The sequence below is a fragment of the Ovis canadensis genome, chromosome 14, assembly GCF_042477335.2.
Source record: "Ovis canadensis isolate MfBH-ARS-UI-01 breed Bighorn chromosome 14, ARS-UI_OviCan_v2, whole genome shotgun sequence".
Lineage (NCBI taxonomy): Eukaryota > Metazoa > Chordata > Mammalia > Artiodactyla > Bovidae > Ovis > Ovis canadensis.
The window spans coordinates 15631064-15644296 of record NC_091258.1 but is presented as its reverse complement, the minus strand read 5'-3'; the positions used below and the strand labels follow the sequence as shown (position 1 = coordinate 15644296).

The following is a 13233-nucleotide window of genomic DNA, read 5'->3' as shown; positions in this document are numbered from 1 at the left end:
ACAGAAAACTCTACCACGAACAGTACAATAGTCATTAAAGTACATAAAAAACATCCTCAAAGTATAACACATCCTTGGCCATAAAATAAAACAAAACTTGTATTTTTTATTTTTGGCTGTGCTGGGTCTTCATTGCTACAAGCAGGCTTTCTCTAGTTGCAGTGAGTGGGGGCTACTCTTCATCACAGTGTGCAGGCTTCTCATTGTGGTGGCTTATCTCGTTGCTGAGCATGGACAGTAGCTGTCCCAGGAATGTGGAGTCCTCCCAGGATCGAAGCATGTCCCATGCATTGGCAAGTGGACTCTTAACCACTGGACCTCCAGGGAGATACAAGTCAACAAGGTTTAAAGAACTGAATTATGTAACAAAGTAAATTCTTTAATCAAAACAGAATTAAACTAGAAATCAGTAATAGACAAAGATTTAGAAAATCCCTAATGTTTGGAAATTAAACAACAAATTTCTAAACAACCAATAGGTGAAAAAGGAAGTCACAAGGGAAGTTTAAAAAACTGAATGGAAATGAAAAACAAAACATACCAGAATTTAAGGGATGCAGCTAGAGCAGTATTTAGAGGACAGTTATAGCATTAAAATCAATGTCAGTAATAATGGGAGAGACATTACTACAGATGCTACAGACATTAAAAAGTTATTCTCTTGCAACAAAAAAATTAATAACCACTAGCTAAATTAAGGAGAAAAACGAGCAATCTCAAATACACATAATAAGCAAAGTGGGAAATATCAAATACGAGAGAAAAAAGATGAAATAATGGGGAAAAGATTCCATCTTCATAGCAATAAGTTACTACAGAACAATAATATAAAAACGCAAATATTTATGAAAAAACTTACAAAGTGCTCGTAAGGGGAAAAAAATGAGACTTGAACAAATGGGAAGGCCTACAGTAAGAGCCAACATTATAAACGTGTCCACCCCTCCCCCATTAAATGTAACCATCAACTGGATCATAGAAGCACGAACAGATTTTTTAAATTAATTTATTCTAAAGTATCAGTGGGAATCATTAGCAAAGGTGTATAATCTCAAAATAGTGAAGGTTTTGGGGTGTCCAATAAAGGAAGAGCAGTAAACTCAACCACGGAAAAATCGTAACGCCTCCACAGTAAAAACTACTGGTGAGCAAAATTAAGAGGCAAAATAAAAAATGTTTGCCGTTCGTGTGACAGGACCAGCTGGCTGCGCCACCTCGGGAAAGCGCGGGAACGAGCGAAGACGCCCGGGAGGGCGCGCCTCGGGGGGCCCCGGCTGAGGGGCCGGGCGGGGAGGTCGCGGCGTCGCCGTCCGCGCGGCCCGCGCCTCGCCTGGGCGCTCCGGCCGCCCTCCGCGAGGCTGCGGCCGCGGCGCACGCGGCGCCCGCGCGCTCTGAGGCGCGCCCGGCCCCGCCCCGGCCTCGCCCCGCGCCGCCCGCAGGGTCGCGCGCGCGCCCGCCCGCCGGCGCCCGGAGCGCAGCGGCGCGGCCGGAGACCTCCGCGGCCGGTCGGAGGCGCCCCACCGGACAAAGGGAGGGAGGCCGGCCCGCGCCGCCGCCCGCCGCCGCGCCGTCCCCGCCCCCGCACGTCCGGCCGGGCGGCCCCGCCGGCCCCGCGCCGCCGACAGCGCCGGGCCGCCGCCGACGCCGCCCCGAGGGTCGCCGCCCCGAGGGGCTCCGAAGTTTGGGCTCCCGCCGCGCGCGGGCACGAGCCCACCCCTCGTCCCCTGCCCCTCGGCCCCCGCGGCCCCGCGGGGCGGCCTGGCAGGCCCCCTCCTACCTGGAGGGGCACAGCCTCCGCTCGTGGCGCAGGGCCAGGCTGGGTCACGGCGGGGAGACCGGGGCCCTGTCACCTACTCGCGGCTGCAGGTGGGGGAAGGGTGGCCCCCGGCGCGCTCGCAGCAGTGCGCATGCGCAGATGCAAGGGGCTGCACGCCGTCCCAGGGTCCTCCGAGGGGTGGTCCGTCAAACTTCGGGACTACATTTCCCATAAGCCCGCAGGGCCACACCGTAGGGACTCTCAGGAAAGTTTTCACCTTGTTCAGCCAGTCGGAGGAGTGCTGACCGTGATAATCCCTTGGCCTGGACCTCATTTCCGCCAAAGGGAGTATGAGTTACAACCACCACCTCCCCTAAAATAGGAGTCCTGGCTTTTCGAGATTACACAGGTAATCTATGATCACAGCATTTGAATTAGAAAATATGTATAAAATAGAGCAAATATCACCCATGATCTCACCTTTCAAAGATAACTATATATAACATTAAGTTACCTTTCTGATATTAAAAATAAATAAAACTGGCCATAAAGTTACCATGTGTAGGTCAGTAGGGTTGTTTTTTTTTTTAAGTTTTGGATTTACAGTAAAATTTGAGAAGAAAGTTCCAATGTACCACGTGTGCCCACACATGAATGGCCTCCCCCACTATCAACACCCAGTACTAGAGTGGTATATTTGTTACAATTAAACATACACTGACAAGACACCCAAAGTCCATAGGTTACATTGGGGTTCACGCTGGGCCTTGAACGTTCTATGGGTTTTGCCAAACATATGGTGACATGTATCCACCACCATAGTATCACACAGAGTAGTTTTACTGCACACAAATTCCCCTGTGCTCCATCTATTCATCCCTCCCTCCCTCTCCCTAAGTCCCTGAAAGTCACTGACCTTTGTACTGTACTGCTAGAATTATTACCGAGTCCAAGCTGCACGGAAGACCAATAACTCAACAGACAAGTTGATGGGGCAGGGAGTAACGACTGAATTGGGAATCCAAGCAGACCAAGAAGATAATGAACTCATGTTCCGAAGAACCATCTTGCCTACTTTTGGATTCAGGCATCCTTTATACATCCCCTAAAAGGGGAGGGAGTAGAGTCAAACAGTTCCTGGTTCCCGGCAGCCTCTGGAGGGGATATATTAATTTCTTCTTCGTGCAGTTATTCACAGGTGGGCCTGGTCAAGGTGCTTCCAGTGAGCTGAAGGTATTTTAGCCTAATGCACATCACCTGGGAAGCAGTGTTCCCAGAGATGGGTGATTATGTATAATGTAAGCTTTGAGGCAATATCCCTTTAGTGATTAAGTTGTAATAGAATACAAAATTTCATCCCTATTACAGTTGTCTTTTTCAGAATGTCATATAGTTAGAATCATTCAGTTTGTAGCCTTTTCAAGTTGGTTTCTTTCACTTAGTAATATGCATTTAAAGTTCCTTTTCATGGCTTGTCAGCTCATTTCTTTTTAGCAGAATAATATTTCATTGTCTGCACCTACCACCATTTTATCTACCCATTCAGCAACTGAAAGACATCTTGGCTGCTTCCAAGTTTTGACAATTATAAAAGCTTCTATAAGCATCCCTGTGCAGTGTTTTGCATGGAAATAAAATGTTTCTCATTTGTGTAAATGTCAAGGAACACAATTATTCGGTTGTATAGTGACAATATAGTTTTGTAGAAACTACCAGACTGTCTTCTAGACTAGCTGTACCATTTTGCATCCCCACCAGCAATGAATGAGTTCCTGTTGCTTCACATCCCTGTCAGCTTTTGCTGTTGTCGGTGTTGTAGACTTTGACCATGCTAATAGGTGTGTAGTGGAAGCAACCAGTTTTCAATTAAACAATATACGGTCGCAAACTCTACTGTTATTGAACCAGACCTGGGTCTGTATGCACACACTGAAGCCAATATATGATGCCAGGTTGTGGTAAACAAAAGTGCAGAGTTTATTGTGAGGCCAAGCAAGGCATAGGGTCAGATACTGCTTCAAAGAATGGAATTCCCTGATGTCTTTCAGGGAAATTTTTTTAAAGACAGGATGGGGCTTCCCTGGTGGTCTAGTGGTTGAGAGTCCACCTGCCAATGCAGGGGACATGGGCTTGACCCCTGGTGCGGGAAGATCCCATGTGCTGTGGAACACCTGTGCAACACAGCTACTGCGCCAGGGCTGGAGAGCCTCTAGCCTCAACTTCTGAAACCCGAGCCCCTGAGAGCCTGGGCACCACTAGTGAAGCCACCACAGTGAGAAGCCCACGCGCAGCTAGAGAGGAGCCCCGCCTTCAGCAACTAGAGAAAGCCCACACGCAGCAGTGAAGACCCCCCACAGCCAAAAGTATATAAATAAATCAATCTTAAAAAAAAAACAAAAGCAGGGTGAAGGAGAGGGTTGTGGGATAATCAGCTCATGGACATTTTTACGATTGACTGGTGATGAAGTAATCAGGAGTCTACCTTGATTGACTCACCAACCTTCTGGTTTCAACCGGTCTGGGCTCTACATGTTTGTGGTCAACATTTAGTTAACTTCTTCCACCTGGTGGAGGTTTCGGAAAGTAGCTCAAGGACATGGTTCACAATATTATCTATAGCCCTTGAGGAGTAACTAAAGATCCCTGAATTTGTTTAATGGTTAAACAATTATTATTTTGACTTGCTTAAATGTTTTTGTATGTTTGTATTTCTTGGATTAAATTTCTCCTTGAACCTTGGGGAAGGCCTACAAGACAAAAGTTTTCTTCAAGCAAGAGGCAGGCAGAGGGGACTTCCATGATGGTCCAATGGTTAAGAATCCACCTTGCAAAACAGGGGATATAGGTTCGATCCGTGGCAGGGAACTAAGACCCCCACATGCAACCAAGCCTGAGCCCATCTGCTTGCCACCACGAAAGATCCAGCATGAAGAACAAAGAGCCCGTATACTGCAACTAAAAGACCCGATGCACCTAAAGAAATATTTTCAAAATGTTTTCTCTTTACTCAAAATCAAAGAAAAGCAATATGATAACATATGTAATATCATTTTGACCTATCAGTTTGGACAACTTTTAAAAGAGTAAGGATATCCAAGGTTGGAACAACTTGGCAAAAAAAAATTTTAATGTGTGTTCATTCATTTTATTATTTAGTTTTGGCTGTGATGGGCCTTCATTGCTACACACGGGCTTTCTCTAGTTGTGAGCAGGGTTCTCACTGCGGTGGCTTCTCTTGTTATACAGCGCGGGCTCTAGGCTTGTGGGCTCAGTAGTTGCGGCTCACAGGCTCCAGAGCGACGACTTAGTAGTTGCGGCTCACAGGCTTAGTTACTGCGCCACAGCACGCGGGATCCTCCCAGACCAAGGATTGAACTGGTGTCCCTTGCATTAAAGGCAGATTCTTAACCACTGGACCACCAGGGAAGCCCCCCCCAAAAAAATTTTATACAATTCTGGTAGGACTATAATACATAAAATCTTTCTGAAGGCCTTATTGTATCAAAAGTTAAAATTTTTAAATTATAGATTTTAATCTTGTACAACGATGTATATACGTAAATGTTCTCACATTGCAGCCTATATCTGCTACAAAACGCTGGAAAAATCTAAAAATCTTTCAGTAGATGTAATTAAAATAATCATAATATGTAAATGGAATTTGGGGAGACATTGAAAATGATAATGCATGCTAACTCCATTGGGCTTCTCTGGTGGCTCAGTGGTAAAGAATCCGCCTGCCAGTGCAGGAGACCTGGGTTCAATCTCTGGGTCGGGAAGATCCCCTGGAGAAGGAAATGGCAACCCACTCCAGTACTCTTGCCTGGGAAGTCACATTGACAGAGGAGTCTGGCAGGCTACAGTCTGTGTATGGGGTTGCAAAGAGCTGGACACGACTGAGCAATTGAGCACACACACCTGCTAACTCCATGGGGGAGGTGTCTGATGCATTCAGAAATGAAAAATTGCAGATCACACAGATTATGTAGCGTGTGAGCCTATTTTTGTAAAAAATTATACATATTTTAAAAAGACTAAATACTTAAATGTATAAAAAGAATAAATACACACTCTTCCCCAGTGAGTTAAATTCCACACACATGAGTTAAATTCCCAACTGCCTTACGCAACAATGTAGAGTACTGTGTTTGGGGTTGTTTCTGAAGACCTTGCACATTATTCTTTATTAATTTCCTCTTAGGAATAAAAGGAAAGTGTGGAAGATTAAAAAAAAAAACATATTGCAAATTTTAATTTAAATGTTGCCTTTAATTTTTTTGACCTTCCACTAAGGTTTCGCACTCTTTCTCAGTCAGCTACCCAGCATGTCCTAGTGGCTGTTTCATCTTCCCAGCAAGTTGTAGCATAAGCTTCCTTTCCAACAAGCGCCTAACAGTAACTACATGCTTGGACGGCACTGTTATTGGATTCAAAAAGACTTTGTTATAATAGTGACTGTTGAGAGTGGAGCAAATATTCCAAACCACATAAATAAAGTGTGGTTTGTTCCTGCGTGCTTGCGTGCTGAGTCGCTGCAGTCATGTCCTACTCTCTGGCGACCCTATGGACCAGAGCCCACCAGGCTCCTCTGCTCCTCTGTCTATGGGTGTATTCTTAGATACTGGCGAAAAATTTTATTTTTGTTCATTTGATCAGATGACATTCCCATGGGGCACAGATCCTAGATCATCCAATTTTATCAAACAACTTGTGTACTCTGTTACATTAAAATTCACTGGTCTTTCTTGCACTTTGAATGGATCCTTTATCTCAAATCCATGAGTTTGTCATGTCATACCCTGGCCACTTGAAAAATACTGGCTTCCTGAGTCCTAAAGATCTTTAAAATGTTGATACATTTTATTGCATAGTATCAAATGACCATAATAATATCACTGCTGGTCTCAACAGAAAAGCTTTCGTAAGTTTTAGAAAGCAGAATCAGGTTTTTGCCAACATTCAAATTTTCACTTGAAAGATAATTTTACCATTGAGCAACAACTTGTAGCCACTTGTTTTTCTTGAAATGACAGCTCACTTCATTCATTTTTGAGACAATGTCTGCCAAACACCCAGCCTTGGATTGACTGTAAGCCATTCAAGTAAAAATGTTTCATGAGAAAAGCAGCTAGTTCAACTCATGACTCAAACAGCAGCACAAGTGGTTTTCCTGGAGACAACATCGCCTCTCTGTGTGCAGCAGAAGTATTATGCTCTGTATGTACTTCCTGTTTCATCAGACAGAATATTAAAAAGGCGAGCGCTGAAAGGTTGAGACAAGCACAATTAATCATTTTTACTGCTCTACTGAAGTCAGTCTTCAGTGAAACTGGCGCTTCTTTCCTGTAATTGTGTGAGTGCAGAAATCAGGGACTACCAGGGACTTCCCTTGTGGTCTGGTGGTTAGGACTCTGTGCTTCCGCTGCATGGGGCACAGGTTCTGCCCCTGGTCTGGGAACTACTACCCTGCGCGCCTCAGCACAGCCCAAAAACACTAAAACAGGGCAGTGACTGCCAGTGCGCTTCGGTGCCACTGTCTGGAATCCCCAGGAGGCTTCCCAGCGTGTAGTTTTTAAACGTGACCTTGACCTCCTGGATCCTCAGCAAGGGTCTTGGAGACCTCAGGGGTCTGTGGGTCATACTTAAAGCACAGTCACTGTGCACTATTATCACACTTAAAAATTGCACTACTGCTAAGTCACTTCAGTCGTGTCTGACTCTGTGCGACCCCATAGACGGCAGCCCACCAGGCTCCCCCATCCCTGGGATTCTCCAGGCAAGAACACTGGAGTGGGTTGCCATGCCCTTCTCCAATGCATGAAAGTGAAAAGTGAAAGTGAAGTCGCTCAGTCGTGTCCGAAGCTTAGCATGGACTGCAGCCTACTAGGCTCCTCCATCCATGGGATTTTCCAGGCAAGAGTACTGGAGTGGGGTGCCATTGCCTTCTCCAAAAATTGCACAGTATTTCCTAAATACTATTCAAATATCCAGTTGGTGTTCACATTTCCAACTTGTTTCCATGAACATCATACATTTCTTCAAATTTTTCAAACTCAAGATCCAGTCGGGGACTTCCCTGGTCCAGTGGCTAAGACTCCTAACTCCCAACGCAGTGGGCCCAGGTTTGATCCCTGATCAGGGAACTAGATCCCACGTGATGCAACTGAGAGTTTGCATGCCAAAACTAAAGTTCCTGCATGCTCTAAGACCTGGCACAGCCAAATAAATAAATATATTTTTAAAAATCCTAATGAATCCATGCCCCAGGATTAATGTCTTTTAATACATAGGTCCTTCCTCCATATCTTTTTTCCCCCTTTGTCACTTACATGCTAGAAACACTGGATTGTCTAATCTGAAGAACTTCCACATGGTCTGGACTGTCTTGATCACCTTAAATTTTAATTGTCAATTTTCTCTTCCTTCATCTGAACTCTGAACCTGAGGTCAAGGTTTAAGAAGAAGTTTTAGCCAAATAGTACCAGTGATTCCTTACTCCTTTCCAGGTCTTGGAACAATTCTTTTTCTGAATAAGTTTAACTTTTCCCCCAAGTGTCTTTATTTTCTACTCCTTTATTTGCATTCCTGCCATCGTTTATCAAGCACCTGCTGGTGGCAGGCACCTGCGTGGACACAGCTCTGAGTGACCCAGAGCCCTCTCCTTCTGAGCTTCCATCCTACTTGGGGAGACAGGCAATAAACAAGTAAAACAGAGCCTGTCAGATGGCGTTTACTGCTAAGAAGGTCATATCTTCCCTGGTGGTCCAGTGGTTAAGACTCTGCAATTCCACTGCAGGGGGCAAGGGTCAGGGAACCAAGATCCTACACCCTACTTGGCATGCCCCCCCAAAAGAAGTTGTAGCAAGAGCTTGTGGAGGGGTGCATTTTTGAGCAGAATGGCTAGTGAAGGCTTTACTCAGCAGGTTAGGTTTGAGCCAAGACTCTCTTAGACTCCATAATTCCTATAATCATAACTCTAAGACTCCATAATCAGACCCCTATCGGTGGATATTCCTTCCTTGTATTATTTCCAGTGTCTGACAACACCACTCCACCTGGTCCCCAATTTCTCCCAGCTAGTTGACCAGCCTCTCTCTTTTTTATAGCCAAGATAATGGAAAAGGAATGATGTCTAATCACAAGCTTTTCCCTCCTCGTTTGGGGCTCTGAGAAGTGACCTTTAATTTACTTTTTTCAAGGCAAAATTACAAAGTAGGGACCCTGCAAAAATTCTTCTAATTTGTAGCAAAGTTAAATGTATTATGCTATCTTTCCTTTATTATTATTATTTTTTTAATTATTTGGTTGCATCCGGTTTTCGTTGCAGCACGTGGGATCTTCATTCCGTTATGCAGGATCTTTCTTTGGAGGTACTGACCCTCTAGCTGTGGGGTGCGGCCTCAGTAGTTGTAGCCACAGGCTTAGTTGCTCTGGAGCATGGAGCTTCCCAGGCGGCTCAGGGGTAAAAGAATCCACCTGCCAATGCAGGAGACGCAGGACGCACTGGTTCAGTCCCTGGGTGGGGAAGATCCCCTGGAGGAGGAAATGGCAACCCACTCCACTGTTCTTGCCTGGAGAATCCCCATGGACAGAGGAGCCTGGCGGGCTGCAGTTCATAGGGTTGCAGAGTCAGACACGACTGAGCTCACACGCACACATGCACATGGGGTCTTAGTTCCCTGACTAGGGATTGCAAGGTGGCTTCTTAACCACTGGACCACCAGGGGGGTTTCTTTCCTTTATTTTTAACATAAATGAACTCTGGGAAATGGAACCAACCTGAGCCTCAAAAAAATTATCTTATTTGAGTGCTTGACAAGGCCATCTTCATCCTCAGTGAACGAAGGGGTCTTTCAAGGTCAGGGGCTGAGATCCAGGGACCCTCTGTGCATCTGAGGACTGTCTGTCTCATTTGTCATGGCCTTTCCCGCACTGTGCTTGATGTAGATGAGGAGAGAGTGGATGACTGGGGTAGGAAGTAGTCATGCTCGACACCCAGCTACGGCCAGTACTGAGCATGTCTGTCCACCTGAGGGCACCAAGGGCTGCCTGCGCATCGCGCATCCTGCTGGAATGGGCAGCTTCCAGCATCACCCAACTTTTCGGGGCTGCCCACCTCAGTGGGCCAGCAGTGCCTCCTCAACACACCAGGGCAGGTGGCTGCTCCTCTGGCCCTCCTCTCGGGCTGCCCAGGTCTTGGGGTTATAAAGAATTCCAGCTATTTCCTCGCTCTCTCTCCTCTTTGTGAAGAGACACCTAAAGACTACACTAAAAATAGAAGAAAAAAAGATTTCCCTGGTAGCCCAGTGGTGAAGAATCTGCCTTGCAGTGCAGAGGACCAGGGTTGGATACCTGCTCAGAGAGCTCAGAATCTAATATCCCACGTGCCGCAGAGCAACTAAGCCTGCGCGTCACATCGAGGATGTGTGTACTACATCTAGGAGATCCCGCGTGACGGAACGACGATCCCAAGGGCTACAACTAAGACGTGAATCAGCCAAAATAAACAAATAATTAAATAAATTTAAAAAAGAATATCCTATTTATCCCACCTTAGGGGAAAAAAAATCATAGTCATTCTGAATCAGGTTTAATTTTGGGCACATTGGTTTTTATGGAGAATTTAGAGACAACTGCATACAAGTCAGAAAGACATAGGTTTGAATATTATTGGACACAGTCTTATTCTTTTAAAAAGCAAATATTCTGAACTTTGTTTTATTTCTTCTATTTGCCTTAGTCTTTTTTTTAATATTTATTTTTAATTGGAGGATAATTGCTTTACAATGTTGTGTTGGTTTCTGCCATACATCAACACCATTCAGCCACGTCCCCTCCTTCTTGTATCTCCTTCCCACCTCCCACCCCATCCCACCCCTCTAGGTTGTCCCTGAGCACCAGGCTGAGCTCCCTGCACTATACAGCAACTTACCATTAGCTATTGATTTCACACGTGGTAATGTATATATTTCAATGTTACTTCATCCCACCCTCTCCATCCCCCACTGGACAAAGTATTATTGCAAAATAAGCAACTGAATCAAAGCTTCCTCTATTTTAAGAGCAGATCCATAAATATTAACAGAACAGATCAGGACTCCATTGGTCTAAATACCCGTTCACAAATGGAAAAAGCCTGGAGAAGCCAACAAGTTTTAATTCTGACAAAGATAAGCTGTTTATGGCTTCAAAATGATAGTATGACTGTTTTAGGGGCTCCCCCAGGCCACGTTCAGGTTCAATTTTTCCTTAGAAGGACACAGAACTCAGTAAGCTGTTATACTCATGGCGACATTTTACTGCAGTGCAAGGATACAGATTAAAATCAGCAGCAGAAAAGGCACAAAGGCCAAGGTCCAGAAGACACAAGGCACAAGATTCCAGCTGTCCTCTCTCAGCGGTGTCATGCACACAGCGCCTGATTCTCCTAGCAATGGTGTGTGACATCATATGTGGAGTATAGCTAACCCTAAGCTCAGCTGAACCTTGGTATCCAGGGTCTTTACTGGAGGTTGATCATATGGGCATGTCTGACTGCCCACACGGCTGACCTTAGTCTCCAGCCCCTTCCCAGGTCAAGCTGATACCCTGGGATCAAAAAAAAGGATAAATGTTTATTGTTTTATGCCATGGAGTTTTAGGTGTTTGTTATACTATAGCAACAGCTAACTGATTCAGTGGGGTAGTAAACAGAGCAACGAAAGTACTTTTTGAAATTAAAGTGTACTGACATAAAGCAGACAACTGCTAAGACACACTTTCGCAACACACTGCTGTCAAGCAAACATTTCTGGTTCTAAACGTGACAATGAAGTGTCAGCAATGCTGCTGCTTTAGTTTAAAAAGTGGTTCTTAGGGGATATAAGTATACCTATGGCTGATTCATGTTGAGGTTTGACAGAAAACAGCAAAATTCTGTAAACCGATTATCCTTCAATAAAAAATAAATTAATTAAAAAGAATGGTTCTTGCATCATTTTCCTTGTCGGCTAGATCTTTAACATTTTTTAATTAAACTATTGTTTTCAGTGTAAGAACACTTGGGACCCCCCCTGGTGGTCCAGTGGCTAAGACTTGGAGCTCCTAATGCAGGTCTCGACTAGATCCCACACGCCACAGCTAAGAGTTCACATGCTGCAACTAAAAAAGGAACTTGGCGCCGTAACAAAGGTGGGTGTGCAACTAAGCCCCGTGGAGCGAAATAAATTAACAAATATATATTTTTTAATGTAAGGACACTCAACATGAGATCTATCTCCTCAGCAGATTTTTAAGTGTACTGTGCAGCAGTGTTTTGCAGGAGCACAGTGCGGTACAGTAGATTTCTAGAATTCATTCATTTTGTATAACAGAAATTTTAAAGCTGTAATTAGTAATCTACGGGGTCAACACATTTAAAAGACGCCATTTTGGGGCTTCCCTGGTGGTCCAGTAGTAAGAATCCCCCTTGCCATGCAGGGACACCGGTTAGATCCCTGGCCCAGGAAGATCCCACATGCTGCAGAGCAACTAAGCCCGCGCACCGCAACTACTGAGCCTTCGCGCCCTAGCACCAGGGCTCTGCAACAGAAGCCCCTGCAGTAAGAAGCCCGAACACTGCACCCAGATAGTAGCTCCCACTCTGCGCAACTAGAGAAAGCCCTTGAGCAGCAATGAAGACCCAGCCTGGCCAAAAATAAGTAAATACATAATACCATTTTCCTCTAATACTTTTATGATGTCACTTATTTACATTTAAATATTTTATCTCTTTGGTATTTATTTTGGATATGGATCCAACTTTATTTTTCTGCCTGATACCATGGGTTAATAAGTCCATCTTTACTACACTGACTTTCAGCTCAGTTCAGTCACTCAGTCATGTCTGACTCTTTGCAACCCCATGAATCGCAGCACGCCAGGCCTCCCTGTCCAACACCAACTCTTGGAGTTCACCCAAACTCATGTCCATCAAGTCAGTGATGCCATCCAGCCATCTCATCCTCTGTCGTCCCCTTCTCCTCCTGCCCCTAATCCCTCCCAGCATCAGAGTCTTTTCCAATGAGTCACTGACTGTAGGTGCCACCTTTATCAAACATAAAATATTTGTAATTTGTTACACTTCTGAACTTTCTATTTCTGTTCCACTGGTCTGTCTATTCGTACAACAATATCACACTTATTATCACTGTGTCTTATGGTATGTTTAATTACTAGGGTCCAGTCCCCCCTCATTAATCCCCCTTTCTATTTGTATTTTTATTAATACACTTATTGTTTTCAGAAAAGTTTTATATTTGCCAAATATTGAGCAGATAGCAGAGCTCCATATCTCCCCCCAACAAGAGTACAGTTTTCCTCTATTATTAACATCCTACATTAATTAGTATGGTTCATTTGTTATAATTAATGAACCAATGCATGTGAGTGCTAAGCTGCTTCAGTCGTGTTTGACTCTCTGCGACCCTAATGGGCTACAGCCCTCTAGGCTCCTCTGT

The 13233-nt window shown here is 44.9% G+C and overlaps 1 protein-coding gene across 4 annotated transcripts in view; it reads right to left on the bottom strand.

Moving 5' to 3' along the window:
- Positions 1 to 1971, bottom strand: part of ZFP1 (ZFP1 zinc finger protein) — a 29916-nt gene extending 27945 nt beyond the window's left edge. For 2 of the 4 annotated variants that reach the window (XM_069549600.1, XM_069549602.1), the window contains exon 1: positions 1778 to 1971. The gene's annotated coding sequence lies outside the window, so the exon portion shown is untranslated. The remainder of the gene's footprint in view (positions 1 to 1777) is intronic. The other 2 variants (XM_069549603.1, XM_069549601.1) reach the window with 2 other exon arrangements.
- Positions 1972 to 13233: the final 11262 nt, after the last annotated feature.